Below are 12367 nucleotides of genomic sequence, written 5' to 3'. Positions count from 1 at the left end.
TTACAGTTTTGTCATTACCTCATTAGGTTCATCACATATAAAATTTCTAACTTTGTTGGTTTTGCTGTGTTCAAAGAGAAACTGTTGGGAATATTTGGAAGATAACAAGTTGAAGACTAATATAGTGCTTCATGTTGACATTTTTTTCAAAGTTAAAATTTTGGAGTTGCTTTAAGATATTCATCAGATGATAAATTCCTAACACTGTTTGTTTTGATGTGCTTAAAACAACCATTTGCATATTTTTGAAAGAAAAGAAGTGAAGAATATGGTATTTAATATATTTTTTTCAAAGTTACACTTTTGGAGTTACCTTATGAGAGTCATTGCATGTCAAATTCCAAATTTTGTTGGGTTCTTGATATGGCCAAAAAGAACCTTCATGAGGAAACTCCAAAAAGTCTAATTTCGAAAAGAAAAATATATATGGTACCATATCTTCACTTTTTATATCAGAAAAATGTCAAGTTTGTCTTCGAACACACCGAAAGCAACAGAGCTAGGAATTTACCATGTGGTTAACCTCATGGGGTAACTCCACAATATTAACTCTGAAAAGATTTTACATACAGAAACTCAGTGTCAAGGTAATCTAACAATCTGAAAGCAAAACAGCTATCATTATACGTCTTCTACAATTTTTTCTTTGCTTTCCTCTCATATGCTATTGCTCTGCTTTTTACATGCCATTGCAGCAATTTCAAATTTCTGTTGCTGAGAACTTTCTCATTTGCTAAGCATAATGTTCAGCTTCGGCCTTTGTGACTGTTTAATTATCTCTGATGTGAGACATGAAATAGCTGTCAATGGCGGCTCCTTCTGCTTCAGTTCACGGTACTTACTGGCCAACAGGCTTTTTTCGAACTATAGTGAGGAAATATAGAGAAAATGATTCATAAAATCAGGCCTCAACAAAATTCAAATATCTGTATTTCTCTGAAGAATGGGACCCTTCCTCACTAAAATGTTGTAGGGGTCCTAGTGCGAAATCGGGAGTCTGTAAAGCAAAATTTGGGGTTAACGCAATCCCTACATAAATACAAACAAACCCCACAAGGCAGCTCAATATGTTGCACACCAGTATCTGTTTGTCTTTAGCTGATTTAACGATTGTGGGGTCACAGGTTCATGTGGAAAGCTACTTTCCCCTAGGTATTACACAAGGAAGACAATCAAATAATATTAAACTCTATGCTATGCACATGATGTTATGTTGATCTACTGTTACATGCTCAAGGAACAGATTTGTGATGTCACCTTCATGGCAAGTCATCCAATTGATGTTTACTGGTTACAGGTACATATAGGTCTGTATATCATTGACTATCACTGACCTTCAGAAGTTTCATCATGTTCACATTGCTTCTTGTTCTTTTCTGCAGAGGACTCCATATGACTCCCTGGGTGGATAGTGTTCCTTTGCATATTCTCACTCGCAACTAATAATCATAGGAAAGAGCACCATCATGTAAGACCATGCAACACATAATACTGAACTTGCTTTTTGCGGATAATTTGCACTAGCGAGCGGCTCTCTCTGTGGCCTCTCTGCTAGGTGACTGATGCCGTATGTTGTGGGTTCGGACCCGATTGAAAACTAGCCGTATACAAGGATATTCAAGATGAAATCTTAATTTCTTATTGCCATCTTTCCGACAGTAATCATAAATATCTGAGAGTGATAAATCATACTGTCACAAATTAATTTCCAATTATATGACTGCCACAGATTCTGTATATCCCTGTATTTTATGGAAGTATTTAGCTGTCCATTGATATGTCAATCAATCAATCAATCTACAATCAAACAATCAATCAATCAAAGCAATTTATAAGTGCTAGAATCAATTACACTGTTATTTTGTAAGGCACTGAAGTTAAAATACGTGAATTCTGTTACCATTGGAAGCAGATGGCGCCTAGTCCTCACAAAGTAGAGCACAGGGCAGCACTTATTTTTTTTATCAAAGTTAACAGGCAGGCCACTACCTTTAATTGCTTGGTATTTTCAGTTTTTGTGGGTGTGTGTGGCAATGCCATTTTCTTGTTCTCCTCCATAGTGAATTCCAACATACCCAGTTTTTTACAAGTCAACATATGTTGTGTCAATGTATTAGTTTCGTTGTTCTCATTTACAAATGCCATCAAATCTGGAATGATGATTTTTCAGACCTGATCTGTGTCAAGAAGATTAAAGCCCCAGTAACTCTTGAAAAACTTTCAAGGTGTATTGTCTCAGTTTTGTGTGTATTATAACAGTGGCCTCTTGTTGTATTCTGCAAACAATTGCTTGATGTAATTTATCAACACACCCATTCTGTAGTAATCACCATTGTTATTGTTGAAGTCATTGTCAATGACATAGTCCCCATTCAGAATTGTGACATCAGTCTTCATAGAGCATTCAAATGAAGTCTGTATAAGGTGTAGCAATGTACTGTGAATCCAGTGATTGTTTTCATGTCGAGGCATCAATAAATAAGTGTGATTGGATTGTATCATAAAAATGTATGACACAGGTTAATATCCTTATACCAATTTTGAAAGAAATCAGTTGAGACGTATTGAATTATGGCTAAAGGCATAAACAAATCATAACAAATGGCCAGCTGGCAGCTATCAATTGCATCAAATGACAACAAAATTGACAGGTACATGTATTACAAAGGTCCTTGTACCAAATTTGGAAGAAATCAGTTGAGGCATGTCTGAGTTATGGCTTAACCCTTTTCCTGCCAGACAGTATTAAGACTAAATATTACTTCCCCATCAGCCAAGTCAGTAAAAAGCGGTATTGAGCCAAAAACATGAAGTATTTTCACACACTTGGCTTGGTCTGTTATAGCATCTTTAGTAAAAAAAATCAAGTTTATAGTATTGATGTTTTCAACAGCTTTCAAATGTACAGTATTATGTTAAAATACACCATATTTTGTGTTTCATTAATTTTAACCATCTTGACCTGATGGTGAAATATGGACTTGGCAGGAAAAGGGTTCTGACATGAAAAAATCGTAACAAAATGGCTGCCTGGTGACTCTATTAGGTCGTATCACAATAAATATCAACATGAACATGTATAACATAGGTCTATGTCATTGTACCAACTTCAAAAGAAATCAGTTGAGACATATTTGGGTTACGCTGTGGGTTACGGCTGGAAACATGAAAAAATCGTAACAAAATGGCTGCCTGGAGGGCATATTGGATTGTATTTTAACCAAAAATAGAGATGCATATGTATGACATAGGTCCATGTCCCTGTACCAATTTTGAAAGATATCAGTTGAGACACACTGGGTTATGGCTCAAGACATGAAAAAATTGTAATGAAATGGCCACTGGGCGGTCATATTGGATTGTATCAGAAGAAAAATCTACAAGCATATGTACGACATAGGTTAATGTCCTTGCACCAAATTTGAAAGAAATCAGTTGACACATGTCTTGGTTACGGCTCAAGACATGAAAAACTTGTAAAAAATGGCTGCTAGGTGGCCATCTTGGGTCATATTGTGAAACTATTAAATCAACGTACATCTGTATGGAGTCTGGTGCTATACTTGTGCAAAGTTTGAAAGAAATTGACCAAGCCTTGTCTGAGATATCTGCGTGAACAGGGGAAGGCATGCATGTGCGCGGACTTACAGACGGAACTCAATCTTTAAGTCCCTGGAGTTGTTTGTGGGGAATAATTAATGAGGTATATGATAGTGTGCCATTAGGTGCCTTAACCTGTCATACCGGTATATGAACCATTTAGTCCTTTTAGTTATTTAATTATTCACATTTATGTGATATTAAGGGTAATGACCTTTGACCCCAGCATAATTGATGAGGTGTATGACAGTTCATCATAAGGTGCTATAACCTACCAAATATGAACCATCTAGCCCTTTAAATTACCTAGTAATTCACATCTATGTGATATTTACGGTCAATGACCTTCGACCCCAGTTGACATATTGGCGAAATGGTTTGATCCAACGCTTCCGCACTCTCGAAGTTGGGTCCTTCATTTTGTGCATAATAAGGGATTTCCTTCAAATGAAGGGCGCCCTCTCTTTAGTTTCGATGACCGTTACACCATTTTTCACGGCTAGAAAAATCTGCGAAAAACACTGCAAAAGGTTAGTATTTATGGAAATTTTCCATATCCTTGCCATTTATATTGCCTCCAGTCGTGACCTATATAAATTTTTTCAACAATCAGGGCAAATCTTTTATAGAAATCACCAGATATGAGTTTTGTAGACATGTTGACCTCGCCTTATACAGCACTACGTCGCTTGCGTTGGCAAGACATTTAATTCAATTTGCAACCAGGTTTGGTCGGATTTGAATCTCATGACTATGATTTTCTGCAAAGTTTTGGTGTTCAAAACGGACAAATATGAACTTAACACGCCTTCGAAATGAGGTCTGTTCGGTGTTAAATACCGTTAAATCCAATAAATATGGTGGCCATGCACACGCAAACAGCTTGAGACGCGTTGGTATCACATATCATTGCGTATTTTCAGTATCCCAGTTGTTGTAACCTTTGTTTTTTGAGCAAAATTTGTGATCAAGAATATATATAATGATGGTTTTGTTTGTTTAAGTATGATCCAGTTTCCGAAATACATGTGTCTTTACATTTTGTTGCAGATATACTGTGGCTGCTAACCTACCACAGCCCGTTCTGGCAATGGCACATGGCTTACAATATTCACCGGTATTTTGTACCTGTATCTATGTTTACTAACAGTTTGAGTTTATGGTAAGTTTGGCCACAAGAAATTCACGTACTTTGAAATCATTTGTCATAGTTTTGACAAATAAGAATTAAATGTTTGAAAGAAATCTATTTTGTTGGAAAAAGGAGAGTGTTTGGATCCTTAGCCATATAAAGCAGTGCAAGTAAGGATGCTTTATTGAGAAGTTGCATAAACTACGGTATGCCATATGCCACAGAGCATGGAAGGTTGCCCCTGACAGAAGTAAAACTTGCGGCAGCAAGTCTTCTTAAATGGAGGGCAACTTAATAATATTACAGGCCAATCGCAAAAGTGGCATATTAAATTTTTTGCCAACTTTGTGACACAAAGACTGCAATATGCAACAGCACAAAGGTTGAACCATGTGAATATTTCTTTGTCCCTGAAAAAACATCTAAACAGTGTACACAGAGCCTGGGTCAAGATTTCAAAAGCTGTTTCACATTGTCAGAAACTCCATAGTCAAGGGTTTTAAGTTTCAAACAGGATGCTCAGTGCACAAAAAACACATTCATTGTCAAAGAAATGATACTGTTGAAAAAGATTGATGCAGTTATGTCATGGAAAGTAAAAGTAACATTGGCCTGCTCTCTGATATTGAAATACGGTTGTCCAGAATTGGCCAGTATGTGCTAAAAAATGCCACAAATTTGAAAAGCACCATGTAACTGTTGTGCTAGAAGGCAACGAATTTATTCTTCCTTTAAAGTCATCGCTTTCATGTGATATTCAGAAAGAGATGGCCCACAGTCTCGGTTACAGGAGACTACCATAGCTTTAAGTTATTCTCAGAAGACCAGCTATTGTATTGTTGTTTCAAGTCACACACATTGCACAAGAAAGTGTTTTTGATCAATATCTCTGGACTTGGAGGTGTGAGGTCACATAAAGCAAAAGCTCATCCAGATAAGAATAAGTGTGGTCCATGTGGTAAAGGTGGGATAAAAAAACAAACAGATGGTACCATGTTGTGGGAAAACCAGAGGAATATGTCCGAGCTGGTTAAAATCTAGGGGCATGAATGAACAGTATTGTTTCTGCAATGCGTGTTGCCTAGCTTTAGATAAAGAATTTTCTGGAAGAGATGGAGGGGATGATGAGAAAGCACCAATAATTGATGTCACAGAGGCCAATTGTTTATCTGTACTTTAACTGGCCCAGGTTTACACTCCACTGATGTTGATGACAAAAACCTCTTTCTCACATAGTGTGTCTTTGTCCAGAACACTACAATAAATGGATGGAAAAAAACTGAAAATACTGCAGCATGCCAGATTGTAGAAAGCGCATTACATCGAATGTGCGGTTTCCGTCAAATGTTGACTTAATCAATGGCTTCTCCCATGATCATGGTGACTACATGAATTTTAGTTTTGATGGAAAAAGTCTGTGTGGAAAATGTTATGTAATATATTGGGATATATTACTAAAGATTGGTTCATCCAAGAACTACTAGACAGACACGATGCTCTGGTAAACTGAATGTTCCCGGGCTAGGAACTGTTTTATTGAACTGTACTGCGCATGCTCGCAGGCTCGTGCAAGAACTCAAAGCAGAATACATCCAATTACATATTCAAAATACTACACTGCTTTCCCCTCAAACATTTGGCTGTTCAGTAGTGTAATACAAAACCTCACAGATCAAGTCTGATGACGGGCTTTCTCACCCTTTGAGATCTCCTAACAGGTACACATTGAAATGGAGACTTTACAACACTTGGACTGACTTGATCTGGTTTGTAACTCTGAATAATGCTTTCTGTCTGCTTTGACTTATCAGCACCTGAACAAGTAACACTTGTCTTTGTTTGTGTTACCTCTTGGTCAATGAACTCAGGTATTACAATTTCTGGTTCAACAACATCTGACACATCATCATGTGCTTTGATCAAATGATCAATATGAACATATCTCTTTGAATGGCCAATTTGCACAATGTAACTCCTTGGACCACATACTTTTACAATAGTACCAGGAATCCACTTTTCCAAATAGGAATTTGGTCTTTTGTTACGTACTCTTACTCTATCATACAACTCAAAAACCCTATCTTTTGTAGACTTATCATGATAGAATTTCTGTTTCTCTTGTTTATGTTCGACAAATTTGGCAAGATCTGGCTTTACCAAACTCAACCTTGTTCGCAATTGTCTTTTCATCATTAACTCAGCTGGTGATACACCCGTAACACTATGTGGTGTTGTACGATATCTCAACAAGAAATTTGCCAATCTGTGTTTTATAGACATACACTTGATACCTTGAAAAACCTGTTTGAGCAATGCATTTTTGACTGTTTTCACTGATCTTTCAGCTGCACCATTTGACTGAGGATGTAAGGAGGAACCAAAGTATGTTTAATACCATTTAACTCCATGAACCTCTTAAACTCAGCGGAAGTAAATTGTGGGCCGTTGTCAGAAACGACTTCCTCAGGCAAACCATGGTCAGCAAAATCAATTGTACGTTGACTTGTAGTGGAGGTCATATGCTTTGCCTCAATCCACTTTGAATGACTATCAACTAGTATTAAAAAGAAATCTGTACCCTTCTGACAAAAATCAATATGTACACGCTGAAATGGTCGTGTTGGCCACTTCCATGGTATTAAAGGAGCACTAGATGGGGAATTTCTCACACTCTGACAAACAGTGCATTCATTTACCATTTCCTCTATTTGCTTATCCATGTTGGGCCACCATACACAAGTACGTGCTATAGCTTTGGTACCACACACACCTGGATGCTCCCAGTGCAATTCCTTCAACATTTTCTGTCTGAAAACCGAAGGAATTATAACTCTGCTTCCCCATAAAATGCAGCCTTGCTCAATAGACAACTCAAATCTACGTGTATGATATGGCTTGAGACTTTCCTCAATACTGCTGTCTGACCATCCGGTCTGTACAAACTGATACACTCTACTCAGAACTGGGTCTGTACTGGTAGCTTTCACTATATCAGTAGCTGTTATTGGGAAATTTTCATCTACAACATTTATGTGGTATATCTTGCTCTCACTTGCTAGATCAGAATTCTCATGTGGTAACCTTGAGAGTGCATCACAATTAGAATGATCTTCAGACTTTCTATACTGTATCTCATAATCATATGCAGACAATATTAATGCCCATCTTTGCATACGAGCTGCTGCCAATGTTGGTATGGCTGATTTTGGACCCAATATTGCCAACAATGGCTTGTGGTCAGTAATTAATGTAAATTTTCGACCATATAAGAATTGGTGAAACTTTCTAACTCCAAACACAATCGACAATGCCTCACGTTCAATTTGTGCATAATTTTTCTCACTTTTGTTTAACGTACGGGACGCATACGCAATCGGTCTCTCTTGACCGTTATCCATGACATGGCTAATGACAGCTCCTACGCCATAGCTACTAGCATCGCATGCTAGTCTAAGCTCACGCTTTGTATCATAATGTACTAACAATGCATCACTGGTAAGAGCAGTCTTACAAGCATTGTATGCTCTTTGGCATTCTGGTGTCCATTTCCACTGAACACCTTTTTTTAACAACTCATGAAGTGGTGCTAACATAGTTGCCAACCCTGGCAGAAACGAATGATAATACTGAACCATACCAAGGAAAGACCTTAGTTCCTGAACATTGCTTGGAACTGGTGCCTTTTTGATGGCATCAACCTTTTCATCAACAGGATATAGCCCCTCAGCATTTATCCTAAGTCCAAGGTATACAACCTCTGATTGCAGAAATTTGCATTTATCAAGCTTGAGATGAATGTTATGATGATGTAACCTCTCTAGAACCTGATCAAGGATATTTAGATTTTCTTTCCAGTTACTTCCACCAATCAGTATATCATCCTGTTTACAAACACACTTGGGAATACCCTACAAAATTTGATCCATTTTGGCCTGAAACAATTTTGGCGCAGACTTAACACCATAAGGCAATTTTGTATATTTATACAATCCTTTATGAGTATTTATAGTCAAATACTCTTGACTTTCTTTATCAACACTTAACTGTGCATACACATGAGACATATCAAGTTTTGTAAAAACTTTAGAACCAGTAAATTCAGTATACAAGTCTTGTGCAGTTGGAAGTGGATATTGCTCATCCTCGACAGCTTGGTTAATAGTTACTTTATAGTCTCCACATATTCTCACAGACTTGTCTGCTTTTGGGACAACCATAATTGGACTGGCCCACTCAGATCTCTCTGTTTTGACAATTACACCATGTCTCTCAAGTTTGTCTAACTCTTTTTCAACTTGATCTTTGAGTGCATATGGAACTCGACGTGGCTTGATGAAAACTGGTTTGGCATCATCACGAATGGTAATGTGCGCTTCAAACCCCTTCATGCCTTCATAACTATCATCAAACAATGATTTATGTTTGGCCAAAAGCTCGTCAAGTTGTTCTTTTGCATTTTGGTTGGTGTAAGTCATAGTATTTCTTGCAGTAACACTGAAAATTTTACCCCAATTTAACTTGACTTTTTGTAACCAATTTCTACCCAAAAGTGTAGGTTTATTGTCATGATTTGCTACTATCATGGGCAATGTCATCTTTTGACCCTGGTACGCCACATTACAGCTCATCTCACCAACAATGTCGAGCATTTCGCCCGTATAAGTTTTCAGTTCCACCCTTGAGGGTGAAAGAGGCACATGTCTAAATTTCTCATTGTACACATTTTTGCTCATGATCGAGAAATCAGCAGCTGTATCTATCTGCATTAGACATGGTATCTTGTTTACACACACTTCCACAGTGTAACCTTTCTCTCTTGTAGGTTTACCTGTGTTCATAGAGTACAATGAATATAAACCAGCATTGTTCTCATCATCACTGTTACCCGTACAATTTTGTACTTTCCCTTTTGGTTTGCTTTTCTCATGTATGTGGGATTTTACATATTTCCCATTTGTATTTGCACGGCTACGACACACAGATGCAATGTGACCAATTTTCTCACATTTGTAACACTTGGACGTTTTAAATTTACATGTATGTGGAGCATGATTGCCTCCACATCTATAACACACTATTTGTTCATTAGTCTTAGAGTTATTGACCCTTGAAGTTTCCAGCTTGCTGACGGTACCGCTGTCTTTGTCTGGGTTGCCACGTACATTACTGCTGGCAGGACGAAATTCCCTAGTTTTCCGTTCTGCCATCTCCATCGCCGTTGCAATTTGGCAAGCACGGGTAAACGTAAGGTCAACTGTGTTCAACAGCTTGTTTTGAATCCTCTCATCGATTAACCCACAGACGAATCTGTCTCTCAGTGCTCGGTTCAGAAAATCGCCATAGTTGGAATGCAGCGAAAGTTTTTTCAAGGCAACAATATAGTCGCTTATCGACTCACCCTCTCTCTGGTTGCGTGTACCAAAATGAAAACTCTCAGCTATCTCCAGTGGTGCTGGGTTATAATGGGTCTCAAGAGCTCGCACAATTTCATCAAGTGATTTGTCTTTGGCTTTGACGGCAACAGTAAATTCTTCAACGTGGAATACACTTCCGGTCCGATTTCTGTTAGGAAGATTGCTCGTTTTCTATCTCTAACAGTCTCATTATTGTCATCGTGACTCTCACCTGGCTTTTCCACGATACCATTGGCAACAAAAAACATTTCCATCCGTTCGACATACGAACAAAATGTCTCTCTCTCTGGCAAAATTCGCCGAGTTTACCAATGACACCAGCCCCTCCCGCCATTTCTACGCAATGTAACCAGTTGCTGCCCACTCGTGCCGTCGTTGGGAAAATTTACCAAGTCTTTCTCCAACGAAAAATCTAGTGTAACGTCCTGGAATTTCCTCGTGTTACTCACTACACGTAGAAAGTCCCAATCCTCGTCGCCAATGTAATATATTGGGATATATTACTAAAGATTGGTTCATCCAAGAACTACTAGACAGACACTATGCTCTGGTAAACTGAATGTTCCGGGCTAGGAACTGTTTTATTGAACTGTACTGCGCATGCTCGCAGGCTCGTGCAAGAACTCAAAGCAGAATACATCCAATTACATATTCAAAATACTACATGTTACATGCAACTTTACCACATTGTTGAAAAAATACCGTCAAGGACACTATGTGCTCACATTCGGTTTGAATTGGTCCATTCGAGAAATATTTAAACCAGGAAAAACAAGAATGACAAAAGCAAATAAGTCTCCAACTTAGGTACTGGAGGGTCATCTTTAGGAACATGCATATCAACTTCTATAGCAATGGGAGAAGCAGATCCTAAATACATAAGCAAATGTCAACAACAAAAAACAGAGAAGGCTTGATAAAAAGAAAAGGTGGGAGTGGGCAAAAAATGCACAAGGGATCTGGTAAAAAAGTAATGCTACATCATCAATCTTCTAGACCCTACCCCCTCCTGAATATCAAATGTTCCACCCCTTGGTATTACATAAGACCAAATGACAGGAAGTACATTTACAACCTTGGAGATTTTTTAATTAATGCCATGAGTGTTATCAATCTAATGTAAACAGCACTTAAGGTAGTTAAAGATAGTGAAATGCCTTCCATGCACTGTTGGCGGTGATTACAACATCTGGAATTATTCTGGATCCAAATTTCTCATCAGTTTTTGTATGTCTTACATAGAAAAGTTGCAAAATTGGTCCAAAATGAAAAAAATCACCTCAGCTTTGTTTTCTGGATCAAATTTTCCGATAAATTGATACCAAATATGACAAAATTATGTTCAGAGCCTTCAAAATTGTCTCACAACATATCCTCGGTTGGTGTAGGTCATTTAAGGTCACAAACTGAGAAAATTACCTAAAATAAACGAATTTTGGGGTTTCCCAACACTTTGAGCAGAAAATTTATCTAATAACATCTTTCGGGACTTTATACCAAATTACAAAGCTATCAAACAAGGGACTTTATACCAAAAAACAAAGCTATCAAACAATTAATTTTGAGATAAAGTTTTCTTGACCAAAAATGACAATATTGTCTTAAAAATACAAATTTTTATATTCAGGACAATTTCCACATATCTAACTATTGTCATCTCTGTACGTCTGTGTACCAAATATGAAAGCTGTCTGTCCAGGGGTTTTAAAAAGGAAATACTGTTTAAGATTTTTTGACCAAAAATGACAAAATTGCTTAAAAATAGTAATTTTCCCAATTTTGTCATAATTTCAACAAAGTAGAAGAGTAACACCCTTGTAAAGAGACAACCCAAATTTCAGAGCGATTGGGTTGGCGGTTTCAGAGAAGAAGAATTTTTACTGAAAATGAGAAAAATCACCAAAAATTCAGCAAAAGTACAAAATTAAGGATATCTTCACAATATTCATAAAACTGTATAAGGTTCACCTAAGGTACTTGCACACAAATTTTCAAAGCAATCAAAAAAGCAGTTCTTGAGTTATTTATTCTTAACCATTTTCACATTATGTAAGCTCATTTGCATAATTTTGGCAATGCAGACTTCATTTGAACAAAATCCCATCTATAGCCCAGGATGCATCCACACACCAAATACCAAGCTGAAACGTGCAGCGGTTTGCATGTTTTTGATGTTGACGGACATACTGTACGTACATACATACATACATACATACATACA

At 37.5% G+C, this 12367-nt stretch overlaps 1 long non-coding RNA gene across 3 annotated transcripts in view; it reads right to left on the bottom strand.

Moving 5' to 3' along the window:
* Positions 1-560: 560 nt before the first annotated feature.
* LOC139127437 (uncharacterized) overlaps positions 561-12367 on the bottom strand; it is a 61637-nt gene continuing 49830 nt past the window's right edge. For all 3 annotated transcript variants that reach the window (XR_011551002.1, XR_011551003.1, XR_011551004.1), the window contains exons 5-6: positions 1335-1439; positions 561-864 (exon numbers count right to left, since the gene is read on the bottom strand). This is a non-coding gene — a long non-coding RNA (uncharacterized lncRNA). The remainder of the gene's footprint in view (positions 865-1334; positions 1440-12367) is intronic.

The sequence above is a fragment of the Ptychodera flava genome, unplaced genomic scaffold (genome assembly GCF_041260155.1).
Source record: "Ptychodera flava strain L36383 unplaced genomic scaffold, AS_Pfla_20210202 Scaffold_32__1_contigs__length_2955704_pilon, whole genome shotgun sequence".
NCBI classification, from domain to species: domain Eukaryota; kingdom Metazoa; phylum Hemichordata; class Enteropneusta; family Ptychoderidae; genus Ptychodera; species Ptychodera flava.
This window is presented reverse-complemented; position numbering and strand designations above follow the sequence as displayed.